Raw genomic sequence first — 27,973 nt, 5'->3', positions numbered from 1 at the left:
ACGCGGGCAACAAATGCTGGGAAAGTCTCATTAGAGTCTTGAAGCAGTTGCGCGAGTTTGGTGGGCTGCTTGGTGGAGACTAGAGAGAAAGACCGCTGGACGAGAACTTTTACCCGGTGCCAAAACCCTGGGTCAATTTGGAGATAAGAACGAGGGTCTGCATAATTGTTGGTCCCTGTATATGCATCGGAGGGATCGAGGACGCCAGCTTGGGCATTTTCCACGATTTGCCAGTCAACAGCCGCTTGGTAATGGGCGTGTCATTCAATAAATTGACCCAGAATCAGGATGGCACGGGCCAGTGCAATCCAGTCATATGGGAGAACGAGTTGGGTCCCCAACTCCTCAAGGAGTTGCTGCGCATAGGGGCTGCCAATCCCGTCTTCCTTCACAGCTTTGCGGAGGGTTCTGACCTCTTCCACTGTAAAGGGTAACCAAGTTTGGGGTCACTGCGGCGTGGGCTGCGGATTCAGCGGATATAGCTGAGGGGTTTGAGAAGATGTGGCACCGGGGACTGATGGAGCAGCCAAGGCAGGTGAAGGACTATTGCCGTACGGCGGCGGCAAGGGATAAGCGGAACACGGGTGAGAAAATGGCAGCTTAGCGGCTTCCGGGTGACAACAAGATGGCGGCGGGACCCTTCCGGGTGCCGGCAAAGATGGCAGAGCTGCGACATCCGGCAGCGGACAAGATGGCGTGAGGGGCGCTTCCGGTTTAGCGGAAGATGGCGACCATGCAGTTTCCGGGCCCGAACCGGATGCTGACTGGGCAGGAAGAGGCGGGTAGAGGTAGGAGGAGGACACCGGCGAAGAAGAAGCCGGATGCGCGCCATCTTGGGCAGAAGTGGGGGAAGAAGGCGGAAGTCCGCCTACTTGGGGAGCGGTAGGAGTGGTTTCTGTCTGCTGCGGGGAGCTCGGGCGGGGAGGTTCGCGCTCGAGAGCAGCAGCAAGTTGGTTAGACAGAGAGTCAGTGTCGGCCGGGTCATCGGGATCACAGTCTAGAGGCTGTTTGGGAGAAGCTTCATAAACGGCTTCGGTCGGAGCACCAAGGAGACAGGCGCGAATGGCAACGAGAATGGGTAAGAGGCCTGCTGGGAAGGTGCGTTTCTCGTGCTCCATGGCGGAGGTGACTCGATCTATGAGACGCGAGTACGTATCTGGACTCCAGAGTTGACAGGTGGCGAGCCACGGATTAAAAGGGAGCAAGAGATCCCAGTACTTTTGGAGCTGCCGCAGGGAGACGTGGCCTCCATTGGCATCGAGCAGGGCAGCGAGGGCCCTGACTTGAGGCGCCTGACGCAATGACAAAGAGGCACCCATGACGAGATAGGAGCGGGACGACAGCGAGGGGCCCCGGGGTGGGACGACGGCGAGGGGTCCCTACCTGGAGAGGAGGATGATGGCCGATTACAGCAGCAGCAGCAGCAGAGAGGGGCCGAGGGAGGAGCTGCCACGTTGGGCGCCAGTTGTAGCTGAGCGTGGGGGTTTCGTCCTCGCTCAGGCCCAAGAGTCGGGGGGGCTTGCTCCTGCCGATCAGCCGGCGGGAGGTGCCCCAAGAGGGAGCACCGGTTCTCCAGGCGTGGGGGACGCGCAGTTGGGGAAAAACCACGGAGACCGCTTGAGCGCAAGAACAGGTCTGCTTTATTACAGAAGTACACTTAGCTATATAGGGTTGGGTAGAGGGAGGGGCGTGATGAAGGGAGGGTTGGCTAAGGGGCGGCTGTGGACAGGCTGAAGCTGATGGATAGACCTGAGGTAAGCAGTTACTGGGGAAGAGGGCAGATTGTAGGTTGGCAATATGGGCGGGACTGGCGGGAAGGGCGGCGGGGGCTGAAAGGGGAGGAGGGGCGGAGAAAGGCGACAACAGTACTCTGTGTCTGGTCTCCTTCTCTTAGTATAATGGGGTGTTTTTTTTTTTTTTGGTCTGATAGTAATATTTTATAGTACTAATCTTTATTTGTTCAGCTTCAAAGAAAAACAGTCTTGGGAAACGGACTTTGGCCCAGTGGTTAGGGCGTCCGTCTACCATATGGGAGGTCCGCGGTTCAAACCCCGGGCCTCCTTGACCCGTGTGGAGCTGGCCATGCAGCAGCGCTGATGCACGCAAGGAGTGCCGTGCCACGCAAGGGTGTCCCCCGCGTGGGGCCCCCACGCGCAAGGAGTGCGCCCGTGAGGAAAGCCGCCCAGCGTGAAAGGAAAGAGCAGCCTGCCCAGGAATGGCGCCGCCCACACTTCCCATGCCGCTGACGACAACAGAAGCGGACAAAGAAACAAGACGCAGCAAATAGACACCAAGAACAGACAACCACGGGAGGGGGGGAATTAAATATATAAATAAATCTTTAAAAAAAAAAAAAAAACAGTCTTATACACTCAATTTTACCCATATTCATATTTCATATAATATATTTAGTTCATAATAACAAAATCATGCAGTATTTATCCTTTTGTGTCCAGCTTGCTTCACTCAACGTCCTTCAGGTTCATCCATGTTGTCTGTCCTGTGCTTCACAACTTCATTTCTTCTTACAGCTGCATAATATTCCATTGTGTATACCCTACAATTTATTTATCCATTTTTCCGTTGATGGACACCTGAGTTGTTTCCAGCTTTTGGCTATTGTGAATAATGCTTCTATGAACATCAGTGTGCACATGTCTATTCATGTCACTGCTCTCAGTGCTTCTGTGTATACACTTAGCAGTGGTATTGCTGGGTCCCAAGGCAAGTCTATACTCAACTTCCTTAGGAACTGCCAAACAGTCCTCCTCAGTGGCTGTACAATTCTACATTCCCCCAACAGTGAATAAGCATCCCTACCTCTCCACATCCTCTCTAACGTTTATAGTTTTCCAGCTTTTTAATAGCAGCCAGTCTAACAGGTACGAAATGATATTGCATTGTAGTTTTGATCTGCATTTCCCTAATCACTATTATGTTGATCATGTTTTCATGTTTCTTCGCTATTTGTATTTCTTTTTTGGGCAGTCATCTTTTAAAGTCTTTTGCCCCTTTTTTAATCAGATAGTTTGTGTTTTTATTGTTGAGTTGTAGGATCTCCTTATATAGCATGGATATTAAACCCTTATCAGATATGTGATTGGCAAATATTTTCTCCCATCAAGATGGCTGGCTTTTTGACAAAGTCCTTTGAGGTGCAAAAGTGTTGAATTTTGAGGAGGTCCCATTTATCTATTTTTTCTTTTGTTGCTCATGCTTTGGGTATAAGGTTTAAGAAACTACCGCCTACCACAAGATCTTGAAGATGTATTCCTACATTTTCTTCTAGGAGTTTTATGGTTGTTGAATATAGATGCAAAAATCCTCAACAAAATACTTGCAAACTGAATCCAAAAGCATTAAAAGAATTATATGCTGGGAAGCAGATGTGGCTCAAGTGATAGAGCTTCTGCCTACCATATGGGAGGACCCGGGTTCAATCCCTGGGGCCTCCTGGTGAAAAAGAAGAAGAGAAAGTGTGCCCGTGCAGTGAGCCAGTGCCTGTGCGAGGGTGCGCATGGTGAGACGGGGCCCACGTGAGTGCCTGTGTAGTGAGCGCAAGTGCTTGTGTGGTGAACCAGTGCCTGTGCAAGTGCCCGCTTGGTGAGCCAGTGCCCATGCAAGTGAGTCATGCAGCAAGATGATGACACATCAAGAAAAGAGAGACTAGGGGAGAGTCAAGGTGAAGCACAGCAGAAACCAGGAACTGAGGTGGTGCAATTGACAGGGAACCTTTCTCCACATCAGGGATCTCCAAGATTGAATCCCAGGGAATTCTAGAGGAAAGAAAATGAGAAGAGAAGACAACACAGACAGGAAGAACAGCAGGGCAGGAGGAGGGGAAGGAGGAAAAAGAAAATAAATAAATAAATCTTTAAAAAAAATTAAACACCATGATCAAGTGGGTTTTTTTATTTTTTATTTTATTTTATTTAATTCCCATCCCCCCACCTCGGGTTGTCTGTTCGCTGTGCCTATTTGCTGCGTCTTGTTTCTTTGTCCGCTTCTATTGTCATCAGCGGCACGGGAAGTGTGTGTGGTGCCATTCCTGGGTAGCTGCACTTTCTTTCACGCTGGGCTGCTCTCCTTACGGGGCGCACTCCTTGCGCGTGGGGCTCCCTTACGCAGGGGACACCCCTGCGTGGCAGGGCACTCCTTGCGCGCATCAGCACTGTGCATGGGCCAGCTCCACACAGGTGAAGGAGGCCCGGGGTTTGAACCGCGGACCTTCCATGTGGTAGACGGACGCCCTAACCACTGGGCCAAGTCCGTTTCCCGATCAAGTGGGTTTTATCCTAGGTAGGCAAGGGTGGTTCAACACAAGAAAATCAATTAGTATAATAAACCAAATTGATAAATTGAAGAAAAATCATATGAATCTCTCTATTGATGCAGAAAAGGCACTTGACAAAATAAACCATCCTTTCTTGATAAAATACTGCAATAGATAGGAATAGAAGGAAATTTTCTCAATACGGTGAACTGCATATATGAAAAACCCACATCTAGCATTGTACTCAACAATGAAAAATGAAAGCTTTCCTGCTGAGGTCAGGAACAAGACAAGGATGCCCACTGTTACCACTGTTACTCAATATTGTGCTAGAAGTTCTAGCTGGAACAATTAAGCTAGACAAAGAAATAAAAGGCACCCAAATAAGAAAGAAAGAAGTAAAACTTTCCCTATTCACTGACAACAGAATCCTATATCTGGAAAATCCTGAAAAATCCACAACAAAGCTCACTGGAATTAATAGATGAGTTCAGCAAAATGGCGAGATAAAAGATTAATACAAAAAAATCAATAGCGTTTCTATACACTACTGATGTGCAATCAGAAGAGGAAATCAGAAAAAAAAATCCGTTTATAGTAGTGACTAAAACAATAAAATATTTAGGAATAAACTTAATCAAGGACATAAAGGACCTGTATTTAGAAAACTACAAAACATTGCTAAAAGAAACTGAAGAAGACCTAAATGAATGGAAGGACTTCCATGCTCATGGATTGGAAGATTAAATATCGCTAAGATGTCGGTTCTACCAAAACTGATTTACAGATTCAACACAGTACCAATAAAAATCCCAAAAGCATTTTTTGCAGAAATCGAAAAGCCAATAATCAAATTTATTTGGAAGGGTAAGGGGCCCCGAATAGCCAAAAAAAGTCTTAAAAAAGAAGAACAAAGTCAGAGGACTCTCACTTCCTCACTTTAAAGCATATTACTTAGTTACAGTGGTAAAAACAACAACAGCAGCAGCAGCAGCAGCAACCAAAACAGCATGGTACTGGCATAAGGACAAACAGATTGACTAATGGAACAAAATAGAGAACTCAGAAATCAACCTTCACATCTACAGCCAAATGATTTTTGACAAGTCTGTTAAACCCACCCAGCTGGACCAGAACAGCACAAATGGTGCTGGGAGAACTGCATAGCCATATCCAAAAGAAAGAAAAAAGACTCTTACCTCACGCCCTGTATAAGAATTAACTTAAAATGGATCAAGATAAGATTTTTAATACCAACTTTGCCAACACCCAGAGTGCATCATTTTCCAGAGGGTGTCCTTCCACTTCTTTTAAAAGAAAAAGTATCTGAATATTCATTTTAATATATAAACTAATAGATCCTATAAAGCTTGTTTTGGAAGGGTAAAGAAGCTGAGCTAAAGATTCCTTTACACTAGAGATATTAAACTGTCCATTATTCATTAGATAGCTGCAGCTGTGTGCCCTGCTTAACTTCCAGGATGTTATGAGAGTCAAATTAGACTCTCATAATGGTGTCATTTCAGAGATAAAGCCTAGCCCAAAGTTTCTCATTGAAATACACTTTCGCTATAAAAATTACCAGTCACTTGCATTTTACCAGCTCAGCTTACCCAATTGTTTCAATATTTCTGATTCCATCAGGATACGTTTTAAAAAATTTTACAGTTTTCCGCCCTGCATTTTCACAGACAGAGCACATTTCCATGGGTTTTTCCAGGACTATGCACAACTTCTATAATTCCCAATAAAATAAGTCCCATTTTTTTCTATCCTTAAAATTATTACCTAAAGTCTAGAATAATAATTCAGGTAAAAGAAATGGCAAGGTTGCATCTCATCTAATTACCACATTTCAATAAATCATTCACAATCCCCAGTACATTAATCATAACATTAATTTTGATAATTTAAAGCCTCTTCTAACACTAACCTGAAAATAAAAAACAGAAATTATAACCCAATTTAATTTACAAATATACATGCAAAAAATTCTGAATATTAGTCATTTCTTAACAGTGAGTTAATAAAATAATAAATTATGACCATGAAAAATTTATTGTGGGGGGAGCAGATATGGCTCAAGCAGTTGAGCTCCCACCTCCCACGTGGGAGATCCAGGGTCAGTTCCCAGTGCCCTCCGAAAAATAAAAAAAGAACAACAAGCAAAACAAACCAAAAAACAACTCAGGGAAGCCAATGTGGCTCAGTGGTCTGGGCTGGCTTCAAACCCCTGCCCCTAGTATTTAAAAAATAAAAAATTATTGTGGGAATGTAAGAGAGTGTTAGTATTAGGAAATGTACTAACAAAATTCATCATATTAACCTAGAGAAAAGAAAAACACAATTATACCAAAAATATATCAACAAAAGAAAAACTACCCAAACATGAGGAAGACTATTTTTATAAAATCAAAAAAGCAAATACCATATCAAATGTGAAATACTGTGACTTTTGTCATTAAGATAGAAAACAAGAAAATTCGTTAAGAAAATGTCATTAAGATAGAAAATAAGGAAAACACTTCTGTGTCACTAATAATACTTGATATTGTTTTGAATAATTAACTAGGGTAATCAGAACAAGAAACATCCTGTATATTAGAATAGAGAAGAAAATTTCCCTTTATTTGCAGATGATATCATTGTATTCTTAACAAAGCTATAAGATTCAACTAGAAATTATTGAATAAATCAATTTGGTAATGTGAGTACAAGATAAATGTATTGAAATGTATGTGTAGACATCTAGTTACAAATAGAAATGGGGAATGGGGCACAGAAGCCATTCACAACAGTAAAAAGAACCAAACCAAAAATTAACAAGAAAACTTAAGAATTTGTATGAAGAAATCTATAAAATTTATTAAAAGACTTAAGATTTGAATAACTAAAAATATATACCATGTCCCATTCTATTAAAAAAGATAATAATATAAAAATGTCTGCCTTCATCAGTAAGAAGCATGCTTAGAATATTACACTGGGAATCCAAATGGATTCTTTTTGGAACTGGACCAAACTGTTTAAAAGTCCATATAGTTGAATAAATATCCAAGAAATTGCCAGGAACATTCTGAACAAGAAAAGTAATAATGAGAAGCTCACCCTACCACATATTAAAATTTACTCTAAAACTAGTGTAATCAAATATTATGAATAGGACTGGTCTAGACAAAGAGATTAGTGGAACAAAATACAGAGTCCGGGGAGCTGATGTAGCTCAGTGTTTGAGCGCCTGCTTCCCATGGATGAGTTTCTGGGTTCAATCCCCAGTACTACTTTAAAAAACAAAACAAAAACAGAGTCCAGAAACATGCAAATAAATGTGAGAACATATTATAATTTTAAATTGAATTTCAGTTCAGTGGTCAGAGAATGGACTATTTAATAATAATGGTGCAATGATGTGAATGGGTTTGGCAGTGCTGGTCTGTGAGGAGGAGCAGGGTGGTAGGGTGGGGTTGGACTATCCATGGAACTGGGGGGAGGGTTGGAAGAAAGAGCAGCTGAACTATGGGGATTTGCAGGTCTGTGGTTCAAACTACAATGATGGGATTGTTCTTTTGGCAAATATGTGGAGGGTTACTGGTGTAGGTCATCAGTCGTAGAGGGATGTGTGGGATAGGGTGCACCTGGCACAGGCCTTTATGTAACATCAAAGTGTTCATCTTGCCATGGTGGTTATCTCAGTGGGTGGAGACCCACACAATAAACAAGAAAATATTAAACTCCTCTCCTGGGGAGTCCTACTATGTTCTCAATTAGAAGGGCAAGAATCTCTCAAGAACATAGGCAGGGAAGCAGACTTGGCTCAACAGATAGAGCATCTGCCTACCACATGGGAGGTCCGCGGTTCAAACCCCGGGCGTCCTTGACCCGTGTGGAGCTGGCCCACGCACAGTGCTGATGCGCGTAAGGAGTGCCGTGCCACGCAGGGGTGTCCCCCGCATAGGGGAGCCCCACGTGCAAGGAGTGCGCCCAGTAAGGAGAGCCGCCCAGTGTGAAAGAAAGTTCAGCCTGCCCAGGAATGGTGACTGCACACACGGAGAGCTGACACAGCAAGATGAAGCAACAAAAAGAGACACAGATTCTTCATGCCACTGACAAAAATAGAAGCAGACACAGAAGAACACACAGCGAATGGACACAGTGAACAGACAACTGGGGTGGGGGAAGGGGAAGGGGAGAGAAATAAGTAAAAATAAATCTTAAAAAAAAAACACATAGGCAATGCCAAATAAAAGAAAAACAGACCAATACGTCAAGTCCTCAATATTACTGCAAGAAACCATGAATTTCATTCTTCAAAAATTAAAACTTAGTAGTTACCATAGGTTCTGAGGGGAGAGAGAGGGAAGAATAGACTAGCTGGAACATAGGGCATTTTTAGGGCATTAGAATTGTTCTGCAATAATGGATACAGGCCATTTTAAATTTCATCAAAACCTATAAAAGTGTATGGTACAAAATGTAAACCATAATGTGATCCATTGACCATGGTTAGTAGCGATGCTTCAATATTTGTACAGCAGTTGTAACAATGTACCATCCACGTGTAAAATATTATTAATAGGGAGAGTGGAAAAGGGAGAGCGTTGGGTTTATGGGAATCCTCTATATTTTCTGTTTGATTTTTCTGTAACCTAAAGCTTCTTTGAAGGTAAAGAGAAAAATAAGACACTGGGGGTGGGGGTGGGGGTGGGGGGGACGGACTTGGCTCAGTGGTTAGGGCATCCGTCTACCACGTGGGAGGTCTGCGGTTCAAACCCCAGGGCTTCTTGACCCATGTGGAGCTGGCCCATGCGCAGTGCTGATGCGCGCAAGGAGTGCCGTGCCATGCAGGGGTATCCCCCGAGTAGGGGAGCCCCACGCGCAAGGAGTGCGCCCCGTAAAGGAGAGCCGCCCAGCGCAAAAGAAAGTGCAGCCTGCCCAGGAATGGTGCCGCTGACGACAACAGAAGCGGACAAAGAAAACAAGACGCAGCAAATGGACACAGAGAACAGACAACCGGGGGACGGGGGGGGGGGGGGGGAATTAATAAATAAATAAATCTTTAAAAAAAAAAGACACTGGGGGAACATACAGAAGAAATTATCACTGTACATACAAGATACAGATCTTACAGTGATGAAAGACACAATGTATGTAACATTTTTATTTTATTTCAAAATTTTTATATTTTATTTTTCTATTTTATTTGTTATTTTTTAAGTTATTATTATTTTATTTTCTTATTAATTTTATTTGTTTTGTTTTGTTTTTTACTTCGTTTTTGGAGAGGGTCACAGAAGGGTCACGACTGTGGCAGGGGAGGATCACTGGTGTGGGATATCGGCGAAGGGGGATGTGTGGCAAGGGGTGCACCTGGGCATGCCTCTAAGGCATATGAATATGTTCAAGTGTTCATGGGGCATTGTCTCAGTGGGTGGGGACCCGCATAATAACCAAAAGACTATGGAATTCCCATCCTGGGGTGTCCTGCTACATTCTCTAACAGAGTGGCAAGAATCCAAGCACATGGGCAGGGCCTAGTGAAGGGAGACAGACCATTATGCCAGGCCCTTGATATTGATGACTGCGCATATGAAACTTTACTTGTGAAATCGAAACCTAGTCTAGTATTATATATTGCCTAAGAGCTACTTCCTGAAAGCCTCCTTGTTGCGCAAATGCGGTCTCTCTCTAAGCCAGTTTCAGCATATAAAAGAACTACCTTTCCCCCGGCATGGGACATGGCCCCTGGTGATGAGTGTCGCAGGCACTGAGGAATTATTACCAAATGCCAGCTAGTAATGCATCTGGAAAAAGACCTTGACCAAAAGGGGGGAATATTAAGTACAAATGAGTTTTTATAGCTAAGAGATTTCAAAGTGAGTTGGAAGATCATTTCAGAGGGGTTACATTTATGCACATCTCGGCAGGATCTCACTTAATTGCCACAGTAAACAGCGCCTCAAACAATGGGCTCTTGAGGGTTCTAAAGCTATCTAGACACTATAAGCAGGGCAGACAAGCTCAGGAATTCAGCACCCTGTCAGCGGGCCTTCCTTTGGAATTTATGCTCCCCAGTGTAACAGAGTTAGACTCATTTACAGTTTCCCTACACGTGGCTCTTCTGCCCCTTTTATTTGAATCTATAATTCGCACCATACTTGTTAGATATATGTCACAGAGACAAATCTTTGGTCTGTTCATGTGCCAGTTGAGCCCTGAATCTCAGCAGAGTTGCAACACCTACTCTCCAGTTCGCTGGACTCACCGGGGACAACTAACAAGGAGATGATGATGGACAATGACCACCCCAAGGAACAGAGAGTGTCTGCCACTGCAAGCAAGATAGTTCCATCCAACTGCCCTAAGGAACCTTGACCCCTTCTCGATTAGAAACAGAGTGGGCATCACCACCCCCAAATCCTCAAGAATGAGCAATGGACTAAGGAAGACTTATTATTATTCTACTATAGACTTACTATTCTAGCAATGGAAAAATTTTTATCCTTGATATAAAGGCAGTGGACACCAGAGGTTCTGAGGGTGGGGAGAGGGAAGAATAGGTAACATTGGGGCATTTTCAGGATATTGGAATTATCCTGCATGACGTGGCAATGATGGATACAGGCCATTATACATTTTGTTATAACCTATAAATTTTTTTTGTGGGGTAGAGTGCAAACTATAGTCCATGGTTCATAGCAATGCTTCAATATTTGTTCATCAATTGTAACAAATGTACCACACTCACGAAAGATGTTGTTAATGTGGGAAAGTGTGAGAGGGGGAGAGAGTGGGGCATATGGGAATCCCCTATATTTTTGAAATAACATTTATGTACTCTAAAGCTTTCTTAAAAATTAAAAATATATAGAGAGAGAGAGAAGAGAGAGAGAAAGAGCGGATGTGGTGCAAGCGATTGAGTGCCTGCTTCCCACATGGGAGTCCTGGTTTGATTCCCAGTGCCTCCTAAAACAAAACAAAACAAAACAAAACAAAAAAGCAGCAACAAGCAAGCAAACAAAAAAACATGACTCAGGGGAGCCAATATGGTCAGTAGTTGAGTGCCAGTCTCAGGTTCAATCCCAGGCCCTGGTACCTCAAAAAAAAAGAAAAAAGAAAAACATATATAGGCACAATTGGCTTATACATCTGGAAGAAAACAAAGTAAGGTCTTTATCTCACACTATTATTACACAAAACTAAACTCTAAATGTAAAAAATAAAAGGGAAGCAGATGTAGCTCAAGCAATTGGGCTCCCGTTTACTGTATAGGAGGTCCAGGGTTCGATGCCAGGGCCTTCTGGTGAAGGCAAGCTGGTCCACGCGGGAGTGCTGCCCTGCCCAGGAATGCTGCTCCGTGCAGGAATGTCTCATCCTGTGGCTCCCACCCCCACCCCAGCGCAGGAGTGCCAGCCGACACGGAGCGAGGCACAGCAATATGATGCAACAAGAGACACAGAGGAGACACAATAAGAGATAAAGCAGAGCAGGGAGCTGAGGTGGTGCAAGAGAATGATCACCTCTCTCCTACTCCAGAAGGTACCAGGATTGGTTCCCAGAGCTGTCTAATGAGAATACAAACAGACACAGAAAAATACACAGCAAATAGACACAGAGAGCAGATAGTGGGGGTGTGAGGGGGAGAGAATAAATAAAAATAAATATTTTTTAAAAATAAAAGAATACACATAGAAGGAAATAAGAATATTTGCTTAATCTCAGATGGGGAAAGACTTCATTTAAGTAAGATAGGAAATCCGAAAATTATAAAGGAATAACATAAAATCCTTAACCTCTAATGGTAAAATACACTATAAACAAACTCAGAAGGTAATTGGTAATCATGGAGAAAAATATAACACATATGCAATATCGTCCTATACATATGATATTCTAATAGCTCCTGTTTTCTTTTCACCCCCACCCCCCAGCTACTGCCTCAGTTTTATGTTTCTCTTTATACAAAACTTGAACAAGTCTTGGATGCTATTTCCGTTATCTCTCATTCTCTCTTCAACCCACTCCAAACATGCTTCTGTCCCCATATTTCTTGCCCTGATGTCCCCTGCTCCCACCCTGCCTTTCGCTTCCTTATACTTTTGCCCGCCTGTTCCTCGTAACCTCCCTGTATTATGGCCCTTCTCAGCAGCAGTTTGTGCTGCTGCCTCCCTCTGCCCCCTCCTCCCAGCCACTGTTATCTTCCCCCTCCCAGCCGATCGCTGTTCTCCCTGCCTCATTTCAACCGCCCTCATCCCGTATCTGCCCCGGCACAACCTCGGAAACAACCCCCTCTGCCATCAATGGCTTACGTCATAAACCGCAGGTCCGCCCTTGCCTCTGCAGCCAATCCTCAGCTGCCCCGCGGACATGCCCCTCCCACAACCTCCCCGCCTCCATGACACTATAAACCCCATGTACTTCCTGAATAAAATCAGACCTGTGCATAGACCTCGTCTCCGTGGTTTTTCCTCCATCGAACCGCGCGTCCCCACCAAGCCTTGAGCCGCCCGCTGCCGCCCCGGTCAGGCCGTGGCGTAGGCCCGATCCCCGGCAGCGACTCGCCTGCAGTGACCCGCCTGCAGTGCCGCAGCGAGGCCAACACCCTGAAACTGTTTTTATCAAATGCCATAATGACATCCGCTTTATCAAATCCAGTGGTCACTTTTCAGTCTTTCTCATCCTCTCAGCCACCGTCAACGTCATGCACCATTTCCTCAACTGCCTCTTACTTCTTGTTACATTTTATCGCCTGACTTCCTCGAAAGCCATTCTCCTGGTTTTTCGCCTACCTGTTTGAGAAACACATGAAAAAGCTTTAAAGCACAGATTCCAAAAGACTGGAAGACACCTTTTGTTTGTCCTACACAATATTTGTTTATTCAAATTAATTCACGTTTGATTGACATAGGCAACAATCACCTTCGGTTGAAAATTTAGATGGGCCTGCATTCTCGCTTTTCTCATTTCCTTACCTGCTGCTGACCATCCTTAGTAAGTGAATTTGTGACTCTGTCTCAAGAAATTGCTGGACAAATATTCATGTGTGGGACTGGGGTTCAGTAGAGGTAAGGTATAGCCAAAAGGGTTCAGACGACATACCCAGAGTTCTTCACAATTGCTCAACTAGGCCCACGGTCATTGTAGCCACTCCTTTGGCTATATTTAGTGCTCCTCAAACTTAGTCACAGCCTCACAGAATATTCTGTCATCTAACCTAAATTGTAAAGTGTACATACAAGTTTAAAGTTACAACTTACATAATAAAATAAAAATGGAAAGAAGAGGGAAGCAGCTATGGCTCAATCAATTGGGCTCCCGTCTACCATATGAGAGGCCCTGGGTTCGCATCCCGGGTCTCCTTATGAAGGTGGGCTCACTTGCACGCTGCAGAACACCGCCTGGCCCACAGACACCACGGAGGGCTGACTCAGCAAGGTGACCCAACAAAAAGAAGGGAGACAAGCGAGACATAGAAGAGCCCGCAGTGATGGACACAGAGAGCAGATAGCAAGCAAGTCGCAAGGGGGGAGGGGAAATAAAATAACTAAATACAGACACAGAATAATGAACAGTGAATGGACACAGAGAACAGACAGCACGCAAAAAGCTACAAGTAGGGGGGATAAAAAAAAAAAACGGAAAGAAGAGAGATGAAGAAAATGGTTAGCATTAGCAAATAAGTGTGTGTAACAGTTTGATATTATTGATGAATTCCAAAAGAAATATTGTATTATGTTTGTAAACTAGTCTTTTTCTCTGGGCGTATTAGAGTGTATTGGATCTAAAGGTTTTACTTTTACTTGATTAAATAATGATTAAGGCTTTCATTGGGCCATATCAATAGGACGTACAGAGAAACTGCACTGCAAAGAAGGGAAGTTGGAGTTTTTAAGCTGGAGTCCTGGGAAGTAAGCACACAGAGGAGCTTGGTCATGAGGAAAGAGAAAAGACCCCAGGAAGAGAAACATGCCATTCGCCTAATAGTCTACAGCTGGCCTTGTGGCGCTGACAGAGTTGCTGAGCCTGGAGAGAAGCAAGCTTCGGGAAGAGAGGAGCCCAGGAAGCAGACATCGGCAGCAGACATCGGCAGCCATCTTGCCCCAACATGTGGCAATAAACTTTGATGAGGGAGGTAACTTGTGCTTTCTGGCCTGCGTAACTGTAAGCTTCTACCCCAAATAAATACCCTTTATAAAAGCCAACAGATTTCGCACCAGTACCCCTTTAGCTGACTAATACAGTGCGTATCTATAAAAAGTAAATAGAAAATATTCAAAGTTATTAGAGCCTATTATCTATGTAATTGGTCAAGAAGCTGTAATTTATATCTATGATCTTTTCCCACTACCCAATTTGTATTTCCGTGACTTTCAGCCAGAATCTTAGATAATCAGGGGTCTTTACCTGGTGGAGTGACCCTAAACCTTCCCTTCTTAAGGGTCTGAGTCTTCAATCATCCTGCTTGTTTTTGGTTACTAAAGATCTCCACGTATCTTTACTATTGGGCCAGGATGTAGTAACTGGCATCCCCAGAGAATTCCCTGGTTTCCAGACAATTCTCCTTGCTTCCCTTGTGTAGTAGCACCAGTTATTCTTTGGTAATCAGAATCAATCACTCCAGCTAGCAGAGTAATCCTTTTTTTACCTCTTGGTTCAGTGGCATATGAAGCCCAAAATGGCTGTGTGACAGTCTCATCTTCCAATTCAATGGAAGCATAGCTGTTGTGTTCCCTTTGTGAACTATGTTCTCCCAAGCCAGCAGAGTTTGAAGTTGTGGGATGGGAAACAAAAATTCTATGAATAGGTTATTAGGTGTAATAGTAAAAGGAACCACTCCTACTTCTACCCCCCAACTCCCAGACCCATGAATCCTGGCCACAGGGAAGATAGCACCCTATAATGTTCTCTAATTCAAAGCATATATACTGTATCTTGTAAGACAGAACCCCATTCTTTCAGGATGCTGTCTTCCTACTAGTGCTGTGGGTCTTCAATAAATCATTCCATCTTTCAATTGGGCATCTGCTTCCAGATGATGTAGGATGTGGTAAGACCACTTAATTCCATGGGCATGAGCCCATTGCTGTACTTCCTTTGCTGTGAAATAAGTTCCTTGATCAGACATGATGCTCTTGGAGAATTCTGTGACTATGAATAAGGCATTCTGTGAGTCCACAAATAGTGGTGCTGGCAGAAGTCTAATGGGCAAGTCTCCCTGGAATAGACACATGATACAGAATGTGTCTATTCAGTGAGGATAAATTTCTGCCCCCTCTTTGATGGAAGAGGCCTAATGTAGTTAACCTGCCACCAAGTGACAGACTGTTCCTCTGGGAATAGTGCATATCAGGGACTCAGCCTCTGCTGTTGACAGACTTGGCACTCAGCAGTAGCATTTAACCAGCTCAGTTTTGATAAAGGGAAGTCTAAGTCTGTGTTGTTGAGCTCATGCGTGACTTCCATCCTTGCCAACATAGCCACTTTGTTCAAGGGCCTATTGAGCAAGCATGGGGGTGGGCAGAGAAAGAGCCCTTTGGAGGGTGTTATGGATTGAATTGTGTCCTCCAAAAGATATGATCTAGTTCTAATCACCCATCCTATGACTGTGATCCTATTTGAAATAGGATCTTTAAGGATGTTCTTAGTTAAAATGAGGTCAAATCCGTATGATGGGTATCCTTATAAGGACAGGAAATTTGGAAACATTCAGTAAGAGACAGAGAGAGATGGCCATGTGATGGAGGGAGACATTGAGCTATGCCACAAGTCAAGGAACATCATGGATTGCCAGCCACCACCAGTACCCTGCATACTTCAAATGAAGCATGGCCCTGCCAACACTTCTGTTCAGTCTTCTAGCACTCAGAACTGTGAGACAATAAATGTCTGTCATTGTAAGCCACCTGGTTTGTAGTACTTTGCTACAGTAGCCCTAGGAATCTAAGACAATGGAATCTAGCACAAATCTTTTTCACAATCTGCATCCGTTATGAGAGTTCTATCCACATATCTCTTCCTCAAACTTCCTTGTGACCAATCTTCTGATCCTGTTCCTTCCTAGTCTCTGACTTCCAGCCATTGCCAATGACCATTAGCAACTGCCCCCAAATCAAGGTAGACCTATAGTTCTGGCCATCTCTCACTCTAGCCATTGTGGACAACTAAATGTACTGCTCAAAGTTCTGCCCTCTGTGAAAATTTTCCTTCAGGGTTACTCCTGAGTGGGGTTATAGTGTTGTAGCTGTCCACTTTTGGGTGGTACCTGCATATGCATGGTACAGACCCATCTTATGCCAGATACAAGTTTTTTTTCTTCTTCAGTTAGCTGGTCATAAGAAATGCCCCAGCAGGAGCTAATATCAGAGCCTGAGCCACCTGCTCATAGGATTTACCTCTAGGCTTGCTTGAATTTGATGTATTATATTCCATTTAATGATAAATTGCTGTGTGTATGCCCAATCTAAAGGCCAAGTAGGTTAACCAATACCCAGTTCATGATGGGAAGATCAGGCCACATGGTCTCCTGATGTCCTCCACTCTTGTCTTCCTGCTCAACCCACTCAAGGGAGCTGAGTGTGCCATTCTGACTCACAAGTCAGGGTTGCATATTAAGCATAGTCAGAGACCAACAGAGAGAATTAGAGGTACAGAATAAAACCTGAGTACTGGAGTCAGAAAAGCCTGAAATTCCCACCCCTTTAATGCTTGTTTTTGCTTATTTGTTGTCGGTTTCTGTTTCTTTTTTTCTTTAGGAAGCACTGGAAACAGAACTCAGGACCTCCTATATGGAAGGCAGGGGCTCAACTGTTTGGACCACATCCACTCCCAAAAGGCTGCATTAAAAAAAAAAAAAGATTTATTATTTATTTATTTCTCCCCACCCCCTCATTGTCTGCACTTGCTGTGTCTCTTTGTCTTCCTTGTTTCTTTAGGAGGCACCAGAAACTGAACCCAGGACCTCTAATATGGGAAGGAGGTGCCTAATCTCTCAAGCCACCTCTATTTCCTACTTTGTCTCTCATTGTGTTTCTCTCCTTGTGTCTCTTGTTGCACCAGCTTGCTGTGCCTCTCCATCATGCCAGCTCGCTGTCCTGCTGGCCCTTTTAGGAGGCACTGGGACTTGAACCAGAGACCTCCCATGTGGTAGGAGGGAACTCAATCACTTGAGCCACATCCTCTTCCTAGCCTGAATTTTAAAGGGAATTATTTAACTCCTCTGAATTCCAGTTTTACCTGGTCTATAAAATAGGGACGATAATTGCTAATGAAAATCAAGGAAAGTATCTAATACAAAATTATTAGATTAGGGTTAGAATAAAGAACTATTGCCCATGAATATGCCTGGGTCAGAATAACCTTCAATAAAAACTTCCTTCCACGGAGAGTGCTTTGGAGTCGTCTAGAGGATTTTAAGTCAAATTTATCTTTTTAGACCTAAAGCATCCCTAACACTCACCATAGAATTAGTGATTTTTTTTTCTTTCTTAGAAAAGTGAAAATAATAAATATGACTATTAAGAAGTTATACCAGGGAAGTGGATGTGGCTCAAGCGACTGAGCTCCCACCTACCACATGGGAGGTCCCAGGTTCAGTTTCTGGTGCCTACTAAAGAGAAGATGAGCAGACAGCAAGTGCAAACAGGGGGCAGTGGAGAGAATAAATAAATCTTTAAAAAATAAGTTTACGCAATGGGAGCAGATGTGGCTCAAGCAGTTGAACACCTGTTTCCCATATAGGAGGTTCCAAGTTTGGTTCCCAGTGCCTCCTAAAAAAACAAACAATAAGCAAACAAGTGAAAAAACAACTCAGGGGAGCCAATGTGGCTCAGTGGTTGAGTGCCAATTTCCCACTTCTAAGGTCCTGGGTTCAAACTCAGCTCCAGTACCTCAAAAAAAAAAAAGTTATACTTAGTATTGAAATGAATGGAACATGTAATGCTTGCAAAGTTCTTATGAGAAATGGCTGCTAAAGAACAGAGTCTTGGACATTGATCCAGAGTCCACTGAGATAGTGGTATTTTCACTGTTGCTCCTCACTCCCAATTGTTCAAGCTCTAGGGAAAGAAAAGAGATTAGAACATGCTACCCCTAGGAAACAGTTACCCAAGTGTGGGCAAAGACAAATGTGTATATTTTCCTCACAAAAGTAAGGAGGCTGGAACTAAGCAGATGTACACATACACAGAAATCTCATAAGCAGAGGGTTGATTCTAGTGTGCATAGTACATGAATGTTGTTTAATATTGCTTTAGGTGAAGAAGAAGGGATCAACAGAATCTCTGAGAGATTGGCTTAAATTCCTTCTGTGCTCTGTGTGACCTAGGTTAAATCACTTGACTGCAGAAAAGTAGGTTTTTCAAAATTAATAATAGGGAAGCAGATGTATCTCAACTGATAGAACTTCCGCCTACCATATAGGAGGACCTGGGTTTGATCCCTGGGGTCTCCTGGTGAATAAGAAGAAGAGAAAGCATGCCTGTGTGGTGAGCCAGTGCCCACACAGTGAGCCAATGCCTGCATGGCAAGCTGAGTGCCCACGTGGTAAGCCAGTACTTGCACAAGTGAGTTGCACAGCAAGCTGATAATGCAACAAAAGAGAGACCAAGGGGGAGAGTCAAGGTGAAGCACAGCAGAAACCAGGAACTGAAGTGGCAAATCTGACAGGGAACCTCTTTCCACATCAGAGGTCCCCAAGATTGAATCCCTGTGAATCCTAGAGAAGAAAAAAAATGAGAAGACAAAAAGAGAAATAGATACAGAAGATAACACAGCAAATGGGCACAGACAGCAAAAGCAGCAGGGCAGAGGGAAGGGAAGGAGGGGGAAATTAATTAATTAATTAATAATAGCTTTCTTATAGTATATTTAAAGGAAGAAATCGAGAACATATGCAAACCAAGACACAAAGAACTTTGCATAGAGTGAGAGCTCCATCTATGCTAGTTTCTACTCATCCTCTACTTCCCTTTTCTTCCTCTGTTTGGTTAAAGGGAGCAGTGCTAACTCACTGTCTGGATCAGGTTGTCACCATGCTTCACAATTCAGACTCCATCCTTTTGTCCTGCTAAGGCATTCCCTACTAGGCATTAAGCATGGCTCCCAGCCTAGGCCCAGCTATCTATCCTACAATCCCTTCCTGAGTGTCCAGCCCAGACAAGCTCAGTGTCTCCACTTGACAGTAAGGTTTGGAGGACTCATTTTTAGAGAAAAAAGGGGAGGCAGGAAATAGGCAGGATTCCTGAGTTTTCAGGGTCATGTTGGGCATGTCTTTTCAAAAGCTTACAACAATAGTGCCCAATCCCATCAGACCCAGCATCCCTTTTGCTATTGTACTGCTAGAAAAGCCCAGTAGAGCTTAAATATTGAGGCATTGTACTGAAACTTTGTAACCAAAGGTTAAGAATTATATAGATCCATTTATATTATAAAAAATAGCAAAGTGTTAATATCTGAACTCCTGAAAGTGGCTGGATTTAGCCTATTACTACAGCCATTTTAAACAAAATTCACCCTTTTATGGTTACTCAAAACTTAGCCTCTCCCTTCTGTATACTTACTATTGTGATGGTAATTCTAGACTGAATTTACCTTTGTTTATGGTTATTTTATAACTAGGCTCACCCTTCTGTATATTGGCATTGTAATGGTAACCACTCCATCCTCCTGTTTAATATCCATGTGGAAAACCTTGTGACTTACTCTGTTCTGTACTTTCCTATCCCCAGAGCCTTGATGTCTGATAATGCTTGTAACTTTGTAACTCACCCTGGTTTGTATCCACCCCACCATGTTCAATCCTTTAATGTTTATTAATGAAGGAACCTGTGTCCAACTCTGCCCCTATTATTCATTAGCATCCTGATGGTATAAAGTATTAGAATTTCTGCAGTTCAGGGAGGCTGATTTGAGATTGTACATCACTGGTCCCCTGCCAGCCAAAAAACCCTCTTTTCCTTCCTAGCCTAGTTTGGTGTTTGTCTATTCTTGTGCACCAAGCAATGAACCCAGCCCATCTTCACTATCCTGAAATGAAATTCATTTGTAATATAACCTATAGACATAATTTCAAAATAGTTATATTATATATATATACACACACACACACACACAATAGTTATATAACACCAGTTATATTATAAAGACAAAGTAAGGAGAGATTAATTTTGTAATATAACCTATAGACAATATCAAAATAGTTATATAATGCCAATTATATTATAAAGACAAAATAAACCCGTGTTCAACAGCAAAGACCAAAAAAGAAGGATGGTCCAACAATGAGCTCTTGATACTAATGACTATGCTTGTGAGCCTGTGCGCCTGAAATAAGAACAAGGCCTAGAGCTGCAGGGTGCCTAAGAGTTACCTCCTGAGAGCCTCCGTGTTGCTCAAATGTGGCCAGTCTCGAAGCCAAACTCAGCATGTAAATGCATTGCCTTTCCCCCAGCGTGGGACATGACTCCCAAGGATGAGCCTCCCTGGCACCGAGGGATTACTACCAACTACCAGCTGATGATGTAACTAGAAAATGACCCTGAATAAAAGGGTCAACTCAGACCAGCAGAATATCTCAGCCTACATACAATATCAGAAGTTAAAAATGCTTTTTGACCTGAATAAAAGGGGGGAAATGGAAAGGACAAATGAGTTTATATGGCTATGAGTCTCCAAAAAAGAGCTGGAAGGTTATCAGAGGGGTCACCCTTACACACACCTCAGCAGAGTCCCAGAGACAGATAAAGTAGATACAACCCCAGGTATTGGTTCTTCTGAGGGCTACAGAGACCCACAGATTCTATGGTCATGGCAGATGGAGTTCAGTGCCATGTCAGTTGGCCCTACTTTGGAGTTTGTGTTTCTGTGTGATGGAACTGGACTCAAATGTGATCTTTGTTCACAAACCTCTCCTGTTACTTTTACCGGACCTGTGGTTGGCACTGGGGTATACCCAGGGAACCTGAATCTCTGGACTGTCCATGTGATAGCCAGGCTCTGAGCCTCAACAGAGTAGCAACTCCTGCACTCTGGTTTATTGGACTTGCCCTACTCAGCTAACATGGAGGTGAAGAAGGTCAACCACCACACCAGGGAACCGAGAGTGCCTACAACTGAAAGCAGGAGAATTGCATCCAGCATCCATGTGGAATCTAAGCCCCCTCTTGTTATAGATGTGGAGTGGACACAACTATTCCAGGGTCCACAGGATGGAGGAATAGAGTATGGATCAGAGTGGACTTACTGATAGTTTATTCATAAACTATTGTGATTAGTAATCGAAGAAAATGTAGCATTGATTTGGAGAAAGTGGCCATGGTAGCTGCTGAAGGTAGGGAGTGGGAAGAAGAGATGTAATGTGGGGGCATTTTCAGGACTTGGAGCTGCAAGTGGTACTGCAGGGACAGTTCCCGGACATTGTATGTCCTCCCCATGGCCCACTGGGTGGATTGGGGGAAAGTGTAAACTATAATGTGGACCACTGACCATGTGATGCAGCAGTGCTCAGAGATGTATTCACCAAGTGCAATAAATGTCCCCTGATGATGGAGGAGGTTGTTGTTATGGGAGGAGAGGGGTGAGGGGGGTGGGGGGTATATGGGGACCTCATATTTTTTTAATGTAACATTAAAAAATAAAGGCAATAAATAAATATAATAAAAATAAAAAAGACAAAATAAAGAGAGATTAATTTAAGATAAAATTATAGGTATTTTAATATGTAATGTGCAGGCATAAATATGCTGGAAACACAATAGAGTGGTCAGAGCCTTAAACTATATCTAGAATCACCATGAATGCAACAGCAACAAATGCAAACCGATAGGGTCAGAGCTACTAGTGATTCATACTCCCATGAGTGTTGTCATTGTGATATTAGCTTGTGAAATGGTAAGCAACTCTTGGTAAAAATCTGAACAAAACAAGTTATAATCTTCTTTCAGTTCATGGTGTCATTTCATTCCATGTCTGAAACTGTGCAAAAAAAATGGATTTGTATGTAAAAGGGAATTGAGTTGTAGAGTCAGATAAGAACAGGTTTTTCACATACATTAATATTCGGTGGATCTTGCAAAAGCCACATGGGATGTAGAACAATTCCTTTTTGCACAGCATCATCCTGTTCATCTTAGAATACTGAGCATCTCTGACCCTAGTTACTAAATGCCGGGAGTACCCGCCCCCCCCCCCCCCCCCCAGGCAGACACAAACATCATTGTGACAATGAAAAATACCCCCCAATTTTTCAAAACACCCCCTAGAGGGCAGTGTAACCCCCCGGTTGAGAACTGCCAGGGAAATAGTGAGACTTCAAGCCCTCCTTGAGTTAGAGTTTGACTTCCTTTCCCGATGCCCATCCCTATCCACCTTTATTATCCTAAATGTGAGCCTGTCGACCCTTCCCTCTTTCTAGGCTTGCATATCAACCCTACCTCCGTTCTGAGCACCATTTCTCTCCATTTCACTTCAAACCACTACTATTTCCAGAGATCTTGGCCACAGGATCCCTGGGAGCACGTGGGGAGGCAGCTGGATGACCTCAAAGCACTGTTACAGTTCTGGAATGAGTCAGGTAAAGCCAGGTTCTGGTCCTCCCCTGGAAGGATGACGGACCAGGCGGGGATCCAGATTTTAGCTCTCTGGGCTATGAGGGACCAAGTAGGTATGGCTGAGCTAAGGGAAGCTCTGGCTTCTTTTATCTAAGCTAAGCTAAACTAGGCTCGGACAACATCCAACCAAGCTGGCTGTCCATCCCTCATCCAATCCCTTATCAGGGCAGTGTATAAAGAGCACACATTCTGGAGCCAGACTGCCTGAGTTCTGGTCCTAGCTCAGTCATTCACTAGTCTTTCTTTGGGCAAGTTGTTTAATCTCTCTATGCCTCAGTTTTCTCATCTGTAAAATGGAGATAATAGTTTCTTTGTCACAGAGTCATAAGCATTAAATTAGTCAAGGTATGTGAAAGTACTTAGAACAGACTTCTAGTACTTAGTCAGCACTTTACAAATCTTAGATCTAGCTGTTATCATCACCATTCAGGTAGCACAAGGCTAGGGAATCATGCCCACCTGGCAGACAAGCATTCCCAAGGACCCTAACTACAAAACTTAAGTCAACTGAGAATTACGTGCAGATGAGGATAGTTTGAGTTGATCTAGTGGGGTTAGCTCCCCTTGCTTCATTCTTTCTTTTCTCTTTCCTTCATTTTTGAAGATCTAGGTTACTGGGAATATTGAAGACCTTTTAGTAGTAGTAGCAGCAGCAGCAGCAGTAATAGTAGTAGAAGCAGCAGTAGTAGTATAGAAGGACGGTGGAAGAACAGTGTGCCGGGAGGAAGATGAAGAGTTGTCAATGCCACTGTAACCCAATGGCTGCAGGAGGGAAGCAGCCAAGGAGTGAATGGGAAACGGACTTTGGCCCAGTGGTTAGGGCGTCCGTCTACCATATGGGAGGTCCGCGGTTCAAACCCCGGGCCTCCTTGACCCATGTGGAGCTGGCCATGCGCAGTGCTGATGCGCGCAAGGAGTGCCGAGCCACGCAAGGGTGTCCCCCGCGTGCGGGAGCCCCACGCGCAAGGAGTGCACCCGTGAGGAAAGCCGCCCAGCGTGAAAAGAAAGTGCAGCCTGCCCAGGAATGGCACCGCCCACACTTCCCTTGCCGCTGATGACAACAGAAGTGGACAAAGAAACAAGACGCAGCAAATAGACACCAAGAACAGACAACCAGGGGAGGGGGGGAAATTAAATAAATAAATAAATCTTTAAAAAAAAAAAAAAAAAGAAAGCTTCTCCTTCCCACTTTGTGAACAGGCTGAGTTTCTGCATATCTGGAGACACAACTGCCATCCAAACAACCAGAAAAGAAAACACCAGTAATCTCCACCTTAATACAAAAAACAAACCCCCTGGACTCTGAAATCCTCAAACTTCAGAGGCACAGACAGCAGAAAGTCTGCATTAAGAGAAAAGATAGCAAAGAACAAGAAGACAGAAACTCATTGGAGAGTGATTCCAAGAAGATTGGTTCTCGGGGACTGAGTACAGAAAGGCCAAGTAACTACCAGGGACCACTCCCTCCACAAACAACTCCAGAAAAAAGGGAAACTCAGCAATGGCAAAAGGGATGGAGAGAGAGGCTAAAGTGTGGGCAGGAGGTGCAGCTTCTGAAAAGGACATTGTTAGGGGTTAGATGCAAGAGTAAAAGATAGAAGAGATGTTAAGTGTGATATTGGAGCAAGAACAAGGGAAGGCCAAGGGCACTTGCCAGAATGACATCAAGTACCTGAAATTAGGAGAACAAGGTTGTCCAGGGAGCATGATCCTTGTCCCCATAACTGCCTAAATTGCCCCAAGGCTTTCATCTTCCAAGTGTGGGTTTTGAGAACATATTCAAATATATATCCCTACTCAGATCTCCAGACTTCTTCTACTTTTATCAAGTCTGTAATCTCTTTGTCTGCCACTCCTATACAAGTGAAAAAGCACTGAAAGACTTATTAGTGATATCAATGCAATAGCAGCACCACTTCTTCCTTGACTGGTTCTCATGCTTGTCTCTCCTTCAAAGTCGTTTATAAGGGCATTCACCAATTCACCTGCAGTTTTTGCTCCACAAAACGAAGCACTGAAGGACAAGGAGGAGAAAATGTGTTCTAGAACCTCCAGGAGGAGATACCAGCCCACCCCAGGGCCTTAATGGGGAAATGCCAGTCCAAGCCAAGGGCCCCAAGGAGGAGTTATAGATGTGTCACCAGAGAGAAGAGACTCCACACACACAATAAACAAAAATCAAACGAACAAAACACACACACAATAAACAAAAATCAAAGCAAAACACACACACAATAAACAAAAATCAAACAAACAAAATATACACACACAATAAACAAAAATCAAACGAACAAAACACACACACAATAAACAAAAATCAAACAAACCAAACACACACACACACACACACACACACACACACACACACACACACAGAAGAGACTCAACTCATGTCCCATAATAGGGGCAGCAGCCCAGCAGAAAGAGACCAGTTTTCATTATCTTTACTGAGAATACTGTTGGTTCAGCCAAGGATGCCCAAAACTCTTTTTCCACAGTCAGAATTCTCTTAAAAGCAACAGACTATACTTTTGCTACCATGCCTTTTTCTTAAAAGTGTGATGAGAACATCACTTTTGGAGCAAGAGATGGTGAAGAGAAAAATAATTTCAGGACTATTCTCCAGATCAATGTGGCTAAATAAATAAATAAATAAATAAATAAAAACAACCAACTCACAGATATCCTCCAGGCAGTGGAACTCCACCATTGTCTCAACAACCAGCTGACTCTCCAAAGCCCACAGCACCAGGAACAAGGAGCACCTACTCTACCTAAGTTTCCATCAGGGCAGACCAAGATGGTCTAGATTGAGCACCACTCAATTCCCATCTCATATTTATGCAATGAAGGAATAGGGAATACTAGTGTTTTCATAGGACATATTGGACCCACACCAGGTATGGCAATGAAGTTAGCCTTTTTTTTTTTTTTAAAGATTTATTTATTTATTTATTTCCCCCCCTCCCCTGGTTGTCTGTTCTTGGTGTCTATTTGCTGCGTCCGCTTCTGTTGTCGTCAGCGGCACGGAAAGTGTGGGCGGCGCCATTCCTGGGCAGGCTGCTCTTTCTTTTCACGCTGGGCGGCTTTTCCTCATGGGTGCACTCCTTGCGCGTGGGCCTCCCCCACGCGGGGGACACCCTTGCGTGGCACGGCACTCCTTGCGCACATCAGCACTGCGCATGGCCAGCTCCACACGGGTCAAGGAGGCCCGGGGTTTGAACCGCGGACCTCCCATATGATAGACGGACGCCCTAACCACTGGGCCAAAGTCCGTTTCCCTGAAGTTAGCCTTTTATCTGCCAAAAAGGCCACCACCAGCACTATATTTTACTCAGAACAGATGCCAAGTACAGCAGTCAACATTTTTCTCTCTGGCATCTGGAGGAGGAGGTACGTCCTTGAACTACTACTGTACAGTCCTCCTAATACACTGTAGCTATGGGTTTGCTAGACGTGGATAAACTTTGAAATATAGGTTGCTTTCCGGAGATATTGTCCCTTGTTTGCTATTCATAATTGCTACAAGTTTTAAACTTCTGCCTTCTTGAACTGAAAAGGGAAGGATAAATACTAAGAAGTGGCAGGTACATTGGGGAGTGGGAGTGGGGTCAGCAGGGGCTATATTCCCTGCTTGATCTGAAAGCATTTGGCTTCTGGTTTCAATGTGGAGAGATTATTTCTCAGCAATGTAAGCTTACTTGAAGTCATCATTTTGTTTCATGATTTCAAATCTTCACTTTGACAGTGATGCTCTCTATTGACCCAGAGTCCTCTTCTCCATTTCCTAAGTTTGGTTAAAACAAACAGTGGGAGGGGAGGAGGAAGGGACATGGGAGGGAAAAGAAGGAGGGATATCAAGAATAGGTCAATTAGTGATAGGGAACAAGGAAGACTTTGTTGTTACAGAAAGATATGTACCAAGAGTGGTCTTAGACCAGATGGCCAGCAGGAGATGGCCACAGCAGCCAGGACTCTCCCAACCTCTGGGCTGGTAGGTGGAGGCCCAGACACCCCATGGCAGGGAGTGAGAACTGCAAAGGGAGGTTTTTACCTATATCTATGATGTGGGGAAGAGGGACCCTTTCTACCTGATGGCAGAAAGTGTCCATAAGGCTGTAGGCGAGGTCACAGTCCTGGTAGTAATGTCAGCATGGTCTCTGGGCTTCATCTTCTGGAATGTCCTACTGATCTCACTGAGACCATGATGATCAGTTGCTATACCCATTTCTGAACCACTAAGGCTTTTCTTCCTACAATGCTGGAGCTCAATCATGGTCATATTGTGACAGTTGCAAGTTCTTTGGGATTGTGCCGTACTGCTGCAGTTGAGTATTATTTGCCAGTAAATGTGGAGTTGTGGGTTTTCATGTCTCCTTGAGTCATGAGCTAAGGACTGCTGAAAAGAATGGAATTAAAATAGCACTGGTTTGCCCTTACCTTGTCAACACAGGCATGTTCAGAGGCTGCAAATCAAGAAAGAGATTGAGCTTTTCCTGCAGCCCCTGAAGCCTGATTCCTGTGTGAAGCAGGCCATGAAGACCATCCCTGACGACTAGCTCCCGACCTGCACACTGTGACTCACGTACACTGAGCTTTGAAGAGCATCCTCCCTTTCGAAGCAATTGTGCACATATATTGGTTCCTAGGAGCAGACATGTGTATTCACCCCTTTATTGAGCAAAGAAAACAAGCCACAAATAATAATGAAGCAAAAACTGGAACCTAATAATACACAAAGGATTGTGGGGAAAATGGAAATGGACTAACAGGCAGAGCTGAATGCTCTAACAAAAACAACAGAGAAAGAGACAAAAGCTGTCTGAGGGACCTGCTATGGGGGTCAGCAGACCAGGACAGTGCTACATAATTCCCAGGAGGATGATGGACAGAGAAACAAAGAGGCTGAAGCCACAAACATGAGTTACCAAGCCCCCATGGCAGCCGGGAAGGGCTCCCCTCCCTCACCCCCAAGATATTAAGCTGCGTTAAAACCCTGGCTCACTGCAGCCAACTGAGGGGAACAGACATCTTCCTTCCTGTCAGTTGTTTCAGGGGAAAAGGGAAAGGAGGTCGAGGTGCTTTTCTTCAGTGAATT

The 27,973-nt window shown here is 43.9% G+C and overlaps 1 pseudogene; it reads left to right on the top strand.

Annotated features, from left to right (window-relative positions):
- Nucleotides 1-625: 625 nt before the first annotated feature.
- LOC101415597 (retinol dehydrogenase 10 pseudogene) lies at nt 626-27,674 on the top strand (annotated as a pseudogene).
- Nucleotides 27,675-27,973: the final 299 nt, after the last annotated feature.

The sequence above is a fragment of the Dasypus novemcinctus genome, chromosome 13, assembly GCF_030445035.2.
Source record: "Dasypus novemcinctus isolate mDasNov1 chromosome 13, mDasNov1.1.hap2, whole genome shotgun sequence".
Classification (NCBI taxonomy): Eukaryota; Metazoa; Chordata; class Mammalia; order Cingulata; family Dasypodidae; genus Dasypus; species Dasypus novemcinctus.
The sequence above is the reverse complement of the archived record's forward strand: the minus strand, read 5'-3'. Positions and strand labels throughout refer to the sequence as shown.